Source organism: Panthera leo, chromosome D1, assembly GCF_018350215.1.
Source record: "Panthera leo isolate Ple1 chromosome D1, P.leo_Ple1_pat1.1, whole genome shotgun sequence".
Classification (NCBI taxonomy): domain Eukaryota; kingdom Metazoa; phylum Chordata; class Mammalia; order Carnivora; family Felidae; genus Panthera; species Panthera leo.
In genome coordinates, this window is record NC_056688.1 from 3,024,984 (window position 1) to 3,043,220 (window position 18,237).

Below are 18,237 nucleotides of genomic sequence, written 5' to 3' on the forward strand. Positions count from 1 at the left end.
AGTTATTCATGGGTGGGCGGGGAGCCAGGTGTGTATGGGAAATCTGTGTGCCTTCCTCTATGAACCTAAATCTACTTTTAAAAAAAAAGCCTGAAAATATTAGTTCATAACATAATTAAAGCTGTTTCTGGTGTATTTTCATATACACACGGCTAATCATACGCCATCCATCAAAACACTCTTGGCTCAAACAAGGATGTTCGGCTTCTGAGTTTTTCCTCTCGGGGTATTATAATCAGAGAGCCACTTCCATAGGTCTCTGCTGGGAGGAGCACTTGTGGAAAGCTGCTTCCTGAGTCAGCTGACTTGCTAATTTCTCTTCGGTTAGGAAGTATTCCTCTTCTTCTCCTCAGGCTTTCGAATATAAGGGTTCTGCTTTGCTGAAAATTCCCTTTGTGATGGGATGAAACTGGAAATATGTCTTGGGCTCCGTGTACCCTGATCCCGCTATCAGAGCCATTCTTGAGTTCCCCCTGGCTGGTTATTAAGTACTGCCTCTATGGTGGTATTCTCTTGAAGACAAAGGGAATGTCTTACTTCCCTTTTAGGAGATGGGAACTAATCATCTCGTAATGTTTCATCCCCTGGAAAAGTGTTGCTCTTGCTTATTTCCCTGATTTAATGTCCACAGTTCTTGACAATATTCAGTTATTGGAGACCCCTCACCAGACTCTGTACATGTACCTCAAGTACTGATGATTCACACAGTGGTCCTGGGAATTAACAGTGAGTTGCATTTTTTAATATTCCTGTTCAATATTTCTTCTGCTTAACATGGAGGTATAAGGATTCAGATGTTCCTTAGGTTTGTTACTCTATTGGGTTCAGATGCACAGAGATCTTGAGTAAACCCATCATGTCTGGCATACATCAATTATTGCGGGAAGCATAAGAAGATATTATTTTATTTTGGTTGGCAAAAACAGCAACAAAACATCAAGGTACATCTATTCAAGCCTCAGAGTGATCAGTAGTAGGGAAGGTTTGATTGGGAATCTTCCAAATGGGGGACATGTAATCACTCATTATTGGACTAGACTGCATAGTGAGGATTTTCTTTGTACACCAAGCTTACATATTTATTAATATTTTGTATGTAACAGAATTATCAGTAAATTGTGTAGCTGGGGCTTTAAAATTGAGAGAGCTAGAAGGACTGTACGAGATCACCTAATTCAACCCACAGGTATGTGTTTGTTTGTGTTTTAACTTTTTATGATGAAGCTAATACCTAGGGAGAGCAAAAGTGTCTATCACAGAGCACCCCAGTGCACAGACGAGATCAGAAATCAGGTCCTTTGATGCACAGTCCAGATGCTTTTGGACTGTACTATCCTGTCTTTGGTTTGTATAATGCTACATATAATACTATTGGGCTGTTCTTTCTGAATCTGCCTAAATATCCTTCTGGTAATACTTGGTCAAATGTAAGTATTTCTACACAGTTTGGTTTTTCTGTTCACTGAAATGTACTCTTCCATTGCTGATTTAGTTTTTCATTGTTTTGGAATGTGAGGTTTTATTATATGGTAGCTAATCGCCAAAGAATGTGCCTTTGATGGCGGAACAGCAAATTCAACTATGCTGGCAATGATGATTCTTTTGGTCTGAATTATAAACATGAAAACTCTTCATCACAGCCATGCCATGAATTGAAAACAGGACTCCTAATGATACACAAATGAAAAACATGATGTAAATATTAAAGTTGCTGAGTTCATGCTGGAGAATTGCCTGTTTGTGCCACTAGGTTACCTTTTTGGATTTACTTATTTCATGGGTTCAGAAATAGGAAAAGATTCATGTAAATGATTCCCAGATGAGTGATATAGAGCCTTAGACTTGGTTTGAATGTCCATGCTTAACAAGATCAGCATTACTTAGGATTAATAAGCAATGGAGACGTGACAGATGCTTCTGTCTGTGTAACAAGGACATGGTGATGCTGTTTGACAAAATCCAGATGTGTTTATATAGCTTGTGGTGACGTTCTGAAGTCCCCAACTTATATAAGCCGTGTTGGACCAAAGGGCTGAGGAAAGTGTCCAGATGTTATTTTCTAAAAATCTGCTAGGTATCTAGACACTTCTAAATATTTTTATTAACCAAAATGAATTGAAAAATGAAATAAAGTTGGGATACCTGGATGGGTCCGTCGTTTGAGTGTCTGACTCTTGATTTTGGCTTAGGTTATGCTGTCATGGTTTCTACGTTTGAGCCCTGAATCTGGCTCTGTGCTGACAGTGTGGAGCCTACTTGGGATTCTCTCTCTCTCCCTCTTTCTCTGCCCCTCCCCTGCTTGTGCACTCTCTCTCTCCCTCTCTCTCTCAAAATAAACAAATAAACATTAGAACAAATTTCTCAAAAATGAAAAAAAAAGTTGACTCTAGGTTATTTGGGAAATAAAGACAATCAAAGATTGTGCATTTTACATAATTACTTGAGAAACCAGTTGAACACACACACACACACACACACACACACAATTCTTAAAAAAGGCATATATAGTACAATGAGATTGTAGGGGTATAGCTCAGGGGTCGAGCATTTGACTGCATAGTACAATGAGATTGAGATGTACATTTTCCAGAGGTGGGACTGTGTGCAAAGGTTCAGATAGGGCTATTAGAATAAAGTGATTAGGGGTAGTGCTTATGTAAGGATTTAGAGCAGGTATTGGCACACTTTTTCTATAAATGTCTAGGTAGTAAATATTTCAGGCTTTCCAGTCCCTTTGGAAAAAACTCTGCCACTTTAGTGTGGAAGCAGTCACAGATAGTACATGAAAAATATATTGATTGTGTTTCAGTAAAACTTTATTTTCAAAAACACACGGTGGGCCAGATTTAGCCCATGGACAATAGTTTGCTGACCTATCCCTGATATAAATAGTAGCAGAAAGACCAAGAGACTTGAAGTCAGAAAACTTGCTTTCAAGATGAACATCTTCAGTAGTTTCAGTAGCATATTATGTTTTTTTAATTTTCTATCTTAGCTTATCACAATGTAATCAGTAGGAAACAGGGTTGTTCTAAAGATAAATAGAAAAAAAAGAGACATCCTGGCAAACAGGGACCATAAGACACACAAGTAAATAAAATCATGCCACCACATCCTCCCACAACCGAAACATCAGTTGATAGAAAGTATGAATTCACAAGGATGAAGAATGGCACAAGAGAAGATGCCGGAGACAAGACACATCAGTAAAGGTTTTGAATTTATAATGCTGAGATATGAGTGGCAACTGCTTTGTAAGAGTTAGGAAAGTTAAAACCTATCTGCAGGAGCCAAAGTAAGAAGGAGGCTCACTTGTGCTCCCAAAACTTCAAAAGAAGTTTTGGAGATGGACAGATGGTGCATCCCAAAGTGAGCATGTCAGATGAGAGTAAACACAGAGAAGTTGGTGTATGGGGCCTGTAAACCAGATCCCACACACTAGCCAGCAGAGTGTTCCTTCTCTCCCCCTCCCTGTGACAACAGATGGGGGATTTAGTCTCTGTGTGTGTTGATACAGTAGGCTCTGAGCTCAGACAGCACATTGACTGATGATGGGCATTTGGTCTTACTGAATACAAAGAGGCTTAAGTCAAATTGTATTCTGAATTGATGATTTAGTCTTAGCTGTCTTCCCAAAATTCGCCCGAATGTTGACAACATTCAGACTCATAAGCCTGGTAGAAATAGAATAAGAGAAAAAGAAACAGAAAAAGAAGGGGAAAAAAAAAACACCTCCACAAAGCCTCACAATGTATAATTATATCATCAGAGAGGTCAAGTATATGTTTTCATAAAATAGAGAATGCTGTTATAAAAAGGAATATCCAGAAAACAAAAGGGGAAAAAAGGAAAAAAAATATGACAGCAGAAATAGAAAACTTCAACCTAATGAGTGAAGCACAAATCACAGTGATTGTACAGCAGTACTTCTTAAACGTTAGTGCACATTCAAATCAGTTGGAGAATCTGATAAAATGCAAACTCTGATTAAATGTTTCCAGGGTTGGGCTTGAGCTTGTGCATTTCGCACATGCTTGCAGGTGACGCTGGTAGTCCGTCTCAGGTACTCTTTGAGCAACAGGACTCTCTGCGGTAGCATAAAGTAGACAAAGAGATGGAAAAGCAGAGAGAAAATAATGAACTCGAGTGCGAATCTAGGGGATTTCGTGTCTGGCCAAGTGCAGACCCAGAAAGACGAAGGAGGCATACAAAGGAGAAGAGATTTTAAAAGATGAATTGAAAGAAAATTATTCAGACTGTGAGTTTCCAAATTGACAGCTCTGCCACGTGTCTGGCACAGCAACTGAGGAATGATCTACATCAAGGCATATCATAAAATTTCAGAATATCGTGTAGGGATAAAAAGAAGACTGTGAAAACTTGCAGGATATAATTGCTCACATGCACACTCCTCATAGCAAACTTTTCAAAAATCAAATAGCCAGGTAGCCGCATTACAGCCAGGTTTTCAAATGTAGAACCTGACACCTAGCCTGATTCACAATTCAGTATGAACAAGAATAATGAACATGTTTCATATATGCGTGGTACATAAATTCTTTGGAGTAAGCAGTTGAAAGAGTGTTGATGTATTCTTTCTCAGGTGGATATGTGCCCCTCAAAAGAAGACATAAACTTCCTAGAATCTAGGAAGCAGGGGATTCAACAAAAGAGATAGGCAAATGGAATTTCTAGACGATAATGAAATTAAAGTCAGCATTGATAGCAAGTCTAGATGGTAACCATTGCAAATTGAAACAGAGAACTCATGGTTCCAGAAAGGATGTTTCCGAGAATAGAGAGGGATGCCAAGTTGAAGGGACCACAGAAAGAGTCTCAAGCTGGGCCCCCAGGAGCCTAGCAAATGAGTGAAAAGCCCTAATTGACTCACTAGGGAAAAGCACTGAGTATTTTTTTTTTAAGTTTTATTTATTTATTTTGAGAGAGAGAGAGTGAGCATAAGCAGAGGATAGGCACAAAGAGAGGGAGGGAAAGAGAATACCAAGCAGGCTCCCCATTGTCAGCACTGAGCCCGATGTGGGGCTCAATCTCAGGAGCCATGAAATCATGACCTGAGATGACATTAAGAGTCAGATGCTTAACTGACTGAGCCACCCAGGCGCCCCAAAGCACTGAGTATTTTAAGGGAAGGTGAGAGATGGCTAGTGATAAGATATCCAAAAAACTCTTGGTTATTATGTAAGACTATATATTTCAGTGGCTAACATGACACTATTATTAGAATGAAATGTGACTGGTGGACTTTCTAATGTCCAAAGGATTCCAAAGAAACCAGACCTACCATAACCCTACAGGGTAGATTTGAATGATCTGTGGGAGAAATATAAAGGTAATTTCTGATTGCATCGTACAATTGCAACATGCTTAATGGAAAGGCTAGAGTAGAATTTTCATGAGCTAAGGAGTGTTGCAAGGATGGTGATACTCCTGATGCATATGGCGTTAAGGATCACTGGTCAGAAGCTAGAAGCATGCTGAGTCATTGGGAGGGAGTGAGGTGACATTCCATTTGATTCCAGACTTTGGAAGAACTGCTACCCCACTTTCTTAAGGAGGAAGATTCCTTTTACTTTCTGTACTTTTGAAGAGCAGTGACATTAAGGGAACAGAATTGAAATAAGGTTACATCAAAATGGATTCAAAGAAGGCCTCTGTTATCACCCTTCGGTGCTGAAACAGCAACCTGTGAGATTTTTTCCTTTCCTAATTTTCTTACTCCCAGTTATGGCCTTTTCTTTCTACTTAATTCCCTTTCACATTTCTTATAAGGCTGTTTAAGTGGTGATGAACTTCTTTAACTTTTGTTTGTCTGTGAAACTCTATCCTTCTATTCTGAGTGATACTCTTACCAGGTAGAGTCATTTTGGGTTGCAAGGTTTTGAGTTTGTTTTGGTTTTCCTTTTGGTACTTTGAATATATCTTGCCGTTCCCTTCTGGCCTACAAAGTTTCTGCTGAAGAGTCAACTGAACTCCTTATGCGGTTTGCCTTGTATGTGACTATTTTCTTTTCTCTTGGGGCTTTTAAAGTTCTCTCTTTTTCACTATTTTTTCCCATTTTAATTTTGTGTCTTGGTGTGGACCTGCTTGCATTAATTTTTCTGGGGGCTCTCTTTGCATCCTGTATCTGGATTTCTATTTTCTTCCTCATATAAGGGAAGTTTCCAGCTATTATTTTTTCAAATAAATTTTCTGCCCTTTACTCTGTCTCTCCTTCTTCTTCTTCTGGGATACCTATAATCCGACTGTTACTATGCTTGATAATATTACTGAGTTCCATTAACCTGTGTTCATTATTATTTTATTTTATTTTATTTTAGTTAATTAATTAATTTCCGTCCTATTTATTTGCTTTCCATTACCCTGTCTTTTAGGTTGCTGAAGTTTTGTTCTTCGTCCTCTAATCTGTTACTGATTCCCTATAGGGTATTTCTTATTTCTGTTGTTGAGTTCTTCCTCTCTGTTTAAATTTATTTTTAAATTGTTCCCTTTTTTGAAGGTCTCACTGAGATCCTGTGCTCTTTTTTCATGTCCAGTGAGTGTCTTTATTACCCATGAGTTTGAAATCTTTATCAGGCATATTGCTTATCTCTTTTTCATTTAACTCCTGCACTGTGTTCTTGTCCTGTTCTTTTATTTGGGGCATATTCCTCTGTCTCCTCATTTTATCAGTTCTCTGTTCTTGAATTTATATCTCAGGGAAGTCAGCTATGTGTGCCGATCTTGAAAGTAGTGGCCTTATGAAGAAGAGGTCTTTTAGTGATCCTTAGTGCAATGCCTCTTCTTCACCAGATCCTGGAGCTCCAGGGCTGTCACCTGTGTGGGCTGCCTGTGCGGTCTGTGGCAAAGCCATATTTGCCCTCAGTCCACTTGGCTGCAATGGCCCACTTTATGTCCTGTGGTACACCGGGCACGGTTTGGTCCCTGTCCTATTATGGGACCTGTCTGGGGCCATGATGGGCTTCTCGTTGGGTGGTTCCAGCATTCAGACCAGATGCCTGCCTTTGGTCTATTTGCTGGGGCTGTAATCACACTAAACTGCAGGGTGTTCTCCCTGTGCTGCCCTCTGAGAGGGTTTTGTCGGTGGGCGGGACTCAGATCTGATGTCTGTGCCCAATCTGTCTGTCAAGGCTGCTGTCACACTGATCGGGGTGCTTTCTCTGTACTTCTGCCATAAGTTTTGCCTGTTAAGGTGTGAGTACACTGTTGTGTCTGATTGTGTTTCCTTCTCCCTAGGACAGCAGTCACTTTAGAGTTCTGCCAATCCCTGCCAGGATTGTTTGTAGAGTGTGTTGGAAAAGAAGTTGCTTTGGAGGGATACCTGCCAAGTGGGCAGGGTGGATGGGTTGGATTTGTCGCCAAAAGCAGAGCTAGCCAGATAGATAGAGTGTTTACTGTCGGCCACACATGTGTGGCTCTCAAGGCAGTGGGGGGGAGAGAAATGGGGCCCACCAGCATTTTTGTTCTTGGAGAAGTCTCCTAAGGATCCTTGCCCCTCCAATGCATGTTCTGAGATTAGTTAATAAATCTCCATGCGTAACCCAGGTGCTTTTCAAACCGCTGCTTCCATTCTGTCCCTTGGCCTTGTCCCTTGTTATGCTGGCTTTTTAAGGACAGGGGCTCAGTTTCCTCTCACCCTCCGGCTCTCCTAGAGCTAGCTCACTGATTTTTAAAGCACGTGAAGTTAAGTGCGGATTGTAAGAATCTGTGAAGTTAAGCCCCAGTGTTTATCAAAGCCAGATGTTATGGAGATTCATCTTTCCAGTGGAGTCCTCTCTGCTGGGGGTGCCTGGTGTGGGGTCTGATTTGCTCATTTTTCCGTGTTTGTGGTGTCCCTCCCATATGTACTTAGTCTTGCTGTGGGTTTATTCCCAATCATGTCTCCACCTCTTCTACCCATTTGATGTGGCCTCCGCTCTCAGATTGACTGTGGAGATTCTGCCCTGCCAGTTTTTGGGTTGTTTTCAGAGTTGCACAACTGTAGCTGTTATCTCAGTGTGTCCATGGGAGGAAGTGAGCTCAGGAAACTCATACTCTGCCATCTGTAAAAATACATGTAACATCAGGTGCTAAGAAGAAGCTAAATGATAGAAATAGATTCTGGTTATATGGGACTTGGTAAGGTCCTAGGTTCTGTGTCCCTGCTGCCATAGAGGGTCCTTCCTCTTTCACCTCCCCTTCTGTCCTCAGGAGATACACTCAGTGGAGCAGAAGAAAGTCCCACAGGCAAGTTTTGTCTTCTCTGCCTTGAGGACACATAGGCCCTTCTCCCTGAGAAAAGGATGCCTCTGCCTTCCAAGTGTGACTCTTTTCTGGTGCTCAGTACTCTAGAACAGTTCTGCCTTGATGTATGTATATCAAGGAAGATAAAAGTTGGACCATATTACTTCACTACTAAGAACAACTAGCTTATTGAATTAACTCTATCTGGGACTTCCTTCAAGCCTCTGGTCTCCTGGTCTGAGCTCTGTCTAATTTCCTCCATCCCCTTAACCACATCTTCTGTTGAAACTACTGTAAGCTACTCAGTGTTTATCAAACACGCTGAACCTTCCTCACTATTGTAGTAGTCTCCTGTCTGCTTAGTATTTCCTTAACTATACTGTGGCCAACTGTATTTTCTAAAGATGACCTCAATATGGTACATGCCCTTCTTCAGTGTGACTTTCCAGTTCCTCCATCAAGCAGTAGATCCTATGTCACTGCCCAGTGACCATTGTACAGCTTTGACAAATAGAATATGGCAGAAATGACTCTGTGCCAATTCCAGGCATAGTCCTACTGGCCTGTGAGCTTCTGCTTTTCTGTCCTTTGGTAGCAAGCCTGTACGTGAGAAGTGTAGTTGCCTTAAGATCACTGTGCTATGAGAAGGTGCTAGAAAATGCAGAGCTATGTTCAGTGAGGGGAGAGATCAAAGAGAACTAGAGAACTATGGTATCAGGCATGTGAGCGATAAGGCCATCTTAGAAGTTGATCCTCCTGACTGGGGAACCCAAGTTGATACCTTGTGAGTGAATCAGAGCCAAATATCCAGCTGAAACTTTTCTGAATACCTGAGTCACAAGATAATGAAAAGAATAAAAGGGTTGACATAGGCTACTAAGTTTTAGGGTAGTTTGTTACACAGTGATGAATAGATAATAGGAAAATATACCCAACTTCGCCTTTCAACAACCACGCTTTCACCGAAGGCATCAATAATCACCTAAGGTGCAAACAGACAGCTGTTTTCTACCTGCTAATCTTCTCTGTGGTATTTTCCATTGTTCCCTGCCCTTTCTGTAAATACCGTGCTGGGGTAGTTTGTACCTCTGCTGTATTGGTTCTCATTCTTGACATGGGGTCCTCTGCCTCTGCTCATCTTCCCAAGATGAGTTTTCCCTCAAAATTATCTCCTCATGTTCACCAATAATGTCTCCATTATAACCAAGGTTAAAAACCACATAAGACTGAGTCCTTGCATAGTGAAGTCAAACACATTTCCAGGTTCAAAACTAGAAATTTGCTTCTCGATTTTTTTTTTTTTTTGCTTATTACTTATACTTTTACTTGTAGAAATATTTTTCAAATCTTATTCCATGCCACAGTATTTTCAAAAGTTATTTAAAGGAGTTGGTTGGGGTGCCTTGGTGGCTCAGTTAGTTAAATGTCCAATTCTTGGTTTTGGCTCAGGTCCTGATTTCACAGTTTGGAGTTCGAGCCCCACACTAGGCTCTGTGCTCATATCATGTGGAGCCTGTTTGGGATTCTGTCTGCTATCTCTCTGCCTCTCCCCCACTAGCGCTCTCTCTCTCTCTCTCTCTCAAAAATAAAAAACACATTTAAAAAATAACTAGAGGGGTTAGTAGGATGGGAAAAGATACATAAAACAATAAACATTTATCTCCTGCACATAATATGATTACTAGTTACACAAGATCCTTAGAGAACAAAGAGGAGTGTCGATGGGTAAAATATCAAGTATGCTTTGCCTTTTTTATTTCTTTGAAATTTTTAGTTGACATACAGTATTATAATAGTTTCCGACTTATAACATAGTGATTTGACATTTATATACATCACAAAACACTGTGGTGGGTGTAGTTATTGTCTCTCACCGTACATAGTTAGTACAGCATTTTTGACCATTTTCCCTGTGCTGGACTTTTCGTCCTCATGACTTATTTATTCCATAACAGGAATATCTATTGTAAAAATATTCCTGAATATTAACATTTGTCTTTTACCAGTGTTTTCATTGAAGTTCTTACTTTAAAAGAAAAATAAGTATAACTATTTCCCCCATTTCCACTCAACTGAACTACGTATTTTCATTTTAAATGGAAAAATATAATCCATAAATATTTTTTCTCCTGATTTGACCCTGATGACAAAAATTTTAAAGCTGCGTGGCACCTTTGTATGTCCTGATAATGTCCACTTGCGATTTCCAGGGATTAATTTTTCCATATTTGTTGTCGTATTTTTGTATCACCAATTTTATATTTGCTCTTTTTATCGCATATGATATCTAAAAGTGTTTTAGGCATTTATGTTTGTTCTTTTTATTTTGTTTCCTTATTATTTTGTATAATTTTTACTCACCAAAATATATAAATTTTTGAAATAAGAGCTGTTTCCCTTATTCAAGGGCTTATATGCAATATAAAGTGCTTTCATCATCTCACTAGACCATAGCAAATGAATAAAAACATATCAACGCAAGAAATCAATCTGGATTGACGACACTGCTCTAGTGCTAAGTCCATATACACTCCTAAGTGAATAAAATGTACAAGGACATGTCCTTCCTGTAATATTTCTTTAGTTGAATACAGTATTTCGTGTTTTTTCATCTTGTTTCTGTTTTTAGCAGCAGACTTCCACAGGGCCTGAGCCCCACCTCTCTGTGTTCGCTCTTTGCTGAGACACAGTTGTAGACTCTGTTCTCTGTCCCAGTTGCTCGTTAAATAAAGTCTACAGTGGAACTTTTTTTTCTTTTCCCCAAATGGTGGTCTTTTGACTTTGGCACTGCCTCCCACATGAACTGAATGCATATTTATGGACCATATGACAGACGTCCTTTTGGTAATAATAATAAAGATTTTTAAAGACTGTTCACATTTTCATGTACAAAATCAAAATAATTTTTGTAAAAAATATTTTATGCATATCAACCTATCAGTGTGCTCAGACTGCATCGATATACCAAAGTCTATGCTAAGTGCATATTGAGCTAAATAAAGCAGGGTACCTAAGGGCGAGTCAGATAGAGGTGTAAACTTTTGAATATTTACAGGATGCACATCTTACATTTTTATTTTTGTCAAAAGTTCAGAAGGTAGCTCCCGTCGTCTTTCTGTCTGTCAATCAGTGTTAAGAAACTACCCAAAATGCACAATTAGGAGAAGCTTGGACTCCTAGGCTCCGCTCTGACCATCAGCCCAGCCTGCACCCCTGGATCTTGACTGCTGGTCACATGCCTGTCAGACAGTTTAGTTTATGCTTGTCATGCTGCCCATCAAAAGTTATCTCGTGACTTTAGAATAGTGGACAGGCTGTTCCATTAGCCTGATCTGTCTGTCCTCTGCTGACATTTTCTTACCTTCAAGAAAGGCCTGGATCAGAATTCCAAGCAAAAGTCCTATCACCGTTCTTCCTATAGATGACCTTGCACAATTTCAAGGAAATAATTTTATCAGATCTGTTCCATGTAGTTTTCACTTACCACTGTAGCCATGGTGATGACCCTGTATCAGACTCTGAGAACTAAGCCACAGGCATGTTCACATAGTTCCGGGTAGCGATGTCGTTCTCACACCGGGAAGCAGTGGGTCAACACGAAGAGGTTGTCAGCATGTCGAAAGTGAGCATTCAGGTTTGTGATGTGCACCTGGTGCCTGGTTTGGGGTCTACACCATGGCTGGTAATGCAGTGGGTTTGTGACCAACTACCTTGAAGGAATTTCCCCGGGCAAGAACGTCTCTCGTGTCCCTGCAGTTCGCGGCTGAAGATAAAAGATACATTTGTGCAAACGAGGCAGAAGGACAAGGAATTCTTTAAGTGGCCTTTCTAGCTCCACCTGAGTTATTCTCGCCTTTTATGCTTTTCTGTGTAAATTGTAGCCATGAGTCTGACTTTCTTTTGAGCCACGAGAGTCCTTCCAGCAGGTCACCAAGCAGTGGGTGGGACCACCAAGCCAGCCACAGACTTTCTTTATGCATCCGTTTTTTAATGTTTAATTTTAATTCCTTATGACTTGATATTTTTAACGCTTCAAGATAATTGAAAAAGCTAAACATGTTGAATATATAGTTTTGCTCCATTATTAGGACACCGATTTTTATTTCTAAGTGAATCAGCCTCTGTTATCCCATAACATTGGGTTATAATGAATCAAAGTACTTTCAAATACACACAGTTTTCCAAAACTACTTTTGGTCTATTGATGTCTATGGAAAAAGGGTTCATTAGAATATTAACAGGCTAACAACATATTTTATAACTTTCCATAAAGTACATACAGTAGAAACAAGATGGACTTTGAGCCCCTCAGTACATAGTTTTACTCTGTTCTGTCTCTTTACGGCTGTGTCTTTTGGACAATATAGAAAAAGTACCTCAAAGGTGTGTTTTAAAAATGTTTATTTATTTTTGAGAAAGAGAGAGAGAGAGAGTGCAAATGGGGGGAGGGGCTGAAAGAGAGGGGGACAGAGGATCTGAAGTGGGCTCTGTGCTCAGAGAAGAGAGCCCCATGTGGGGCTTGAACTCATGAATCGTGAGATCATGACCTGAGCCTAAGTCTGATGCTAGACCAACTGAGCCACCCAGGTGCCCCTCAGAAGCTGTTTAGAAGATCAAATTAGGCCGCGTATAACATGCGTGTAGACCAACAAGACAGAGTGCCCACAATCATTGGTAAATAAAAATGTCCCAAATACTTTGTGGCTCCTGATGCCACTGTATGTGGATTTTTAAAAATTTTTTAGTGTTTATTTATTTTTGAGAGAGAGAGAGAGAGAGAGAGAGAGTGCCAGTGGGGGCGGGGCAGAGAGAGAGGAGACATGGAATCTGAAGCAGGCTCCAGGCTCCAAGCCATCAGCACAGAGCCTGACGTGGGGCTTGAACCCATGAACCATGAGATCATGACCTGAGCGGAGGTCGGATGCTTACGTGAGTGAGCCATTCAGGTGCCCTGCAGTTTTAAATCATATTTTCATTTTTGAAATCTTTGCTGCTAATATATATTCAAAAAGCAGGGTTTTACCTGTTAGCCTTATATCCTGTGACCTTGCTGAATCCATTTATTAGATCTAGCAGGCGTTTTTAGATGCTTAGGAGTTTTTACATAAGCAAACCTGTGGTACAGTGTTGAACAGAAATAGTGGGAGTGAGAATCCTTGAATCGCTTCTCATCTACTTGGGAAAGAGTTCGATATTTCACTAAGTGTGATGTTAACTGTTGGTTTTTCTTATGACACTTTTTTTTCCTATTGAAGAAGTTCCATTTATTCCTGTCTGTACAAAGCTGTTTTCAGGAATAGGTATTGAATTTTGTGAAATGCTTTTTTGCACCTCTTAGGATGATCATATGGTTTTTCTTCTTTATTCTGTTAATAGGGTGAATTACACTGATTGATTTTTTAGTATTAATACAGCTCTTCATTCTTCAGATGAAACCTACTGGGAATTATGCATCTTCCCTTTTTTATATTGCTGCTGCACTTTATATGAAACCGCTCTCCTTTTGAATCGAACTCCTTCACAAATATATTTTCTGAAAATTATATGTTTATTTCAAAGCCCGAAGTTGTATCTGTCGTTACTCCCCATGTGGTGTCTCGGTGGTTTCTTTCCCTCATCTGTTTCTGCTTAAAGCCCACTGCATTTTTTGGCTCGTATGTGGATTGGTTTCCATCGGGTAGCTGAAGAACTTCCTTCTATGCGTGTAGAAAACCTCACTCTGAAATTGTGTGTGTTGTCATGAGAAATTAAATCCATTTCAAGTGCCATTTATTTCGGGCCAAATCGTGGGCTTGGAGTTGGTAAAGATACCTGTATCTGAGTAGTATCCACTTGGTAGTGTGGACCTTTGAGAGTGGCTCTGCCTTTTTCATTGGGATTATGACTTACAGTGCACTCCACATTTCTAATTAAAAAATGCAGGCTATTTCTTATCATCTAACATATAAGTAAATATATACACTTTATTTCCACATTTAAAAATTTGTGTTTTTTAATTTGTTTTGTTTATTTTTGAGACAGAGACAGAGCACGAGTCGGGGAGGGGCAGAGAGAGAGGGAGACACAGAATCCGAAGCAGGCTCCAGGCTCCGAGCTCTCAGCACGGAGCCTGACGTGGGGCTCAAACTCATCAACCGTGAGATCATGACCTGAACTGATGTCGGACGTTTAACTGACTGAGCCACCCAGGTGCCCCTATTTCCACATTCTAATCTGCTTATTTAGTAAACCAAATACCCTTAACCACTTCATTATAAAAAAAAACAAAAAACTACGCAAAACTATTTTTTATTAAACTGTTTAAGCTTACACTCCTGTGATTAAAAAAGGAGTAAAAGAAGTGTATCTATGGGTTCACTGTTAGCCATTCTTATTAATGGATAGGCTGTTCATCAAACATGTATTGAACATCTATTACGTGCAGGACACTGGGTGAAGATCTATAGGGGAGTAAACAGTGGGAAAAACTTAAAGCACACCTAATCGTGTTTTTAACACATGTATACTAAAAGTGTACTTTTCCAAAGATTAAAAGCATGATTCATAAATATATAAAATGCACACATGTCAAAAATTTTATTCTATTCATTAATCAGTGAAGGTAACAGGAAGCTGTTCAACTGTTTCAGAGAGCATTTGTGGAGTAATTACATGTAGATAATTGTATATTGAGATCACTGGGTTACACACAGACTAGTTTATGTTCAAAAGGACAATAAAATTGTGGGGTCACATGTCGCCCCAGAAAGAAATTAGTTCATCTTCCTAAAAAAAATACAGTTTATTTTTTTTAATTTCTGAATTTTATTTTATTTTTTTGTTTCCATTTTTTCTTTTTTTTTCCAATACGAAATTTATTGTCAAATTGGTTTCCATACAACACCCAGTGCTCATCCCAACAGGTGCCCTCCTCAATGCCCATCAGCTACTTTCCCCTCTCCCCCACCCCCCATCAACCCTCAGTTTGTTCTCAGTTTTTAAGAGTCTCTTATGGTTTGCCTCCCTCCCTCTCCCTTTGTACCTATCTTTCCCCTTCTGCTCCTCCATGGACTTCTGTTAAGTTTCTCAGGATCCACATAAGAGTGAAAACATATGGTATCTGTCTTTTTCTGTATGGCTTATTTCACTTAGCATAACACTCTCCAGTTCTATCCACATTGCTACAAAAGGCCATATTTCATTCTTTCTCATTGCCATGTAGTATTCCATTGTGTATATAAACCACAATTTCTTTATCCATTCATCAGTTGATGGGCATTTAGGCTCTTTCCATAACTTGGCTATTGTTGAAAGTGCTGCTACAAACATTGAGGTCCAAGTGCCCCTATGCATCGGAACTCTTGTATCCCTTGGGTAAATTCCTAGCAGTGCTATTGCTGGGTCACATAGTTTAAATTTCCTTTCTTAAGCCTGGGATCCTGGGTAAACAGTGAATTTAACCCTTTGCACTCCTGTGGCTAAGGCTTCGCTTTCCTATGACCTGCCCACATTTTTCCTCATTTTCAGGGTTTGGATAATGTTTCTGACGTAGGTAAACGCGATGCGTCCGCACCGCATTTACCTAGTGCTAACCTCTGAGCAAGCATGTCAGGTGAAATTCTGTGGAATGTTCAGGAAAACACACAGAGGCTTAGCCCTGAGGAGCGGCATATGGGAACTGACAGAGCTGGGAAATGGATGCAGAAGAGATCCAGCCCAGAAGGCGGACTGTAATCCCCTACAACAGTTCACAATGGCAAGGGCTTGATTTCCAGCTGCCGGCTTCTCTCTTTCTTGTCCCCTAACTCTGGCCCCAGCACAGGAAGCCAGATACCGGTCCCTCCCCAGTCGCACGGGGTACCAGGCTCTGGGTGTCCGTTTTACAGCTTCCACAGGAACAGCCTCGGGCATCGCGCACCTGAAGTCTCATCATTTTGCCCTCCAGCAGCTGCCTTTGTGCACCTGCCGAAACACAGGTGCTGGTGACTGATTCCTTCACAGACTGTCACGGTCTGAAAAAAATAGCTGCCGCTTGTCATCTGGGCTGTGTTTATTTTCACAAAATGCACGACGGAAAATGGGAGACTCTTTCTAAACCAGCAGATTCTTGGGGACACCCACACGCATTTGTCCACCTGCTACGGGTTGGGTCTCGGCAAGCCAGGCCCTGTGTCAGGCGAGGGGCGGATGGGATAACGAACACAGGCACTTTGGCCCTCACAGAGCCTCCCTGTTATGTGGAAAAGAAGCAACTAAATATGTATAGTACTCCTGTCACAGGTGAAGCTGAGCCTGGCACAGAATTAACTTGTACCCCGTCGGTGGTCGCTTTTACTCCAGGTTGAGGTTACTCCAGGTGAAGGTTAAGGGTGTTCACCTTCGCGATCTGGGAACGGTGACTCCTAAGAGTGTCCACTCCTGGCCAACTTCGGCCAGTGTTCTGATCCACAGGCCCCGCAGCCAGTGGGCCATCCCAGTGGGCCTCCTCCCGGTCACCAGAAACTGGAGAGGAAGAGAAGTAATTCTCCCTCCACCCTCGACGCTGAGTGCTTGGCTGAGACCCCTTTTTCTCCAAGGTGCCTCATGAATGGTTAAGTCCGTCTGTAAGGTTCTCTGCCGGGGCCACTGTTGTTCAAGGTTACTTGGCACCGTTACCCCGCTTGTCAGCCTGAAAACAAGTTTGTATTCCCCAGAGGCCCCATGCTGGACCCAGTTCAGATTTGGCCCAACCCAGTGTGATCCCACACTGGACGGGAGGCTTGCCGTAAGCCGCTCCATTTGGGGCTACTTGCCTTGGTTTTCACAATACACACGTGTTTGTGTGTGCTTGTTGTTCCAGAGCACAGCCAATGCGTGGAGCAGAGCGGCCACCTGCGGTCCACGACCTGAAGGCCGTGACCAGTCTGTACTGCCTGCTGCTTAAGAAATTGAATTGCCATGCCATTAGCCTCTAACTGGGTTGGGCATCCTCCACGTAACCATGGTTACCGCCCTGGGGCTGTTCATGTAGCCTTGTTACCCGTTCACTTGGGCAAAGGTTGGCCATTGCAAGCCTTGGGGAAAGGTAATTACACACAAAATCTCCTCAACCCAAGGTGCTGTCTCCACAAAGGGAGTAGAGAAAGAGCACTTTTGTTATGGAATGAGCCTTCATTCAGAATGTGGTGCACCTGCCCGCGAGTCCCCTGGGAGATGTGGAGACCCAACGTGGGCTCCTCCCTTCCTCCAGCCAGGCGGATACAGGCAGCGTTTCCGGGATAAACACCAAGGGTCCTCCGGTAAGAGGCCTGGAAAAACACAGCGTGTTACACAGACTTCGGCCTGGCCTAACCTCATAATGGGAGCCACCATCCCCTGTCGCATCACGAGCTTCATGCCTTCCGGACAGGGAGTGGTTCTGCAAATTGGAACAAAGTCCCTGGTGGGCCACAGACCCTGGGAAATAGGGGCACTATCTTTCTTAGTGATTGCGTTTGGAGAAGGTGGCTCTCAGGTCCTTGAGAAAGACATTCTGAGATCACGAAGCCGACAAAAGGCCTGTCTCGTTTTCATAAGGATTTATGTACATTTCAGAGAGGAGAAAGTTCTTACAAGGATAATTTTCCTAAAGTCAATGCTCTGAGAAAAAGGAGCGTAGAGGAGTCTCTTCCCTTGTTCTCCACAGAGAGAATCAGATCTCTCTTTAATTTTTATTTGTCCGTACACAAGATCCACCTGAATGTGCCCCCCCCAAAGTAGCTTAGAAAACATCTTAAAAATAGTGTTGCTGTGGTTTAACAATGCCCATTGATGACATGTGTGAAGGAATTCTAAAAGCTTAGTTTTAGACATTTAGAGAGCTTTTTAAAGTGCAGATTCTAGGGACCAGCTAGCTCATAGATGCTGATTGCCAAGAACTGAGATTCAGTTCAAATACCTTCATTCTAGTCAAACTGTCCCCAGGGTATTCTGAGACAGGTTACCCCCCCACTGCCCCTTAAGAAACACCACCTGGGGCTGGGCATCACAGTGAGCCAG

General features: G+C 41.5%; 1 long non-coding RNA gene across 1 annotated transcript in view; it reads left to right on the top strand.

Moving 5' to 3' along the window:
- The first annotated feature begins 650 nt into the window (after window positions 1-650).
- The window catches only part of LOC122200892, a 190,174-nt gene continuing 172,587 nt past the window's right edge, over window positions 651-18,237 (top strand). Inside the window, exon 1 of the long non-coding RNA XR_006193973.1 lies at window positions 651-726. This is a non-coding gene — a long non-coding RNA (uncharacterized LOC122200892). The remainder of the gene's footprint in view (window positions 727-18,237) is intronic.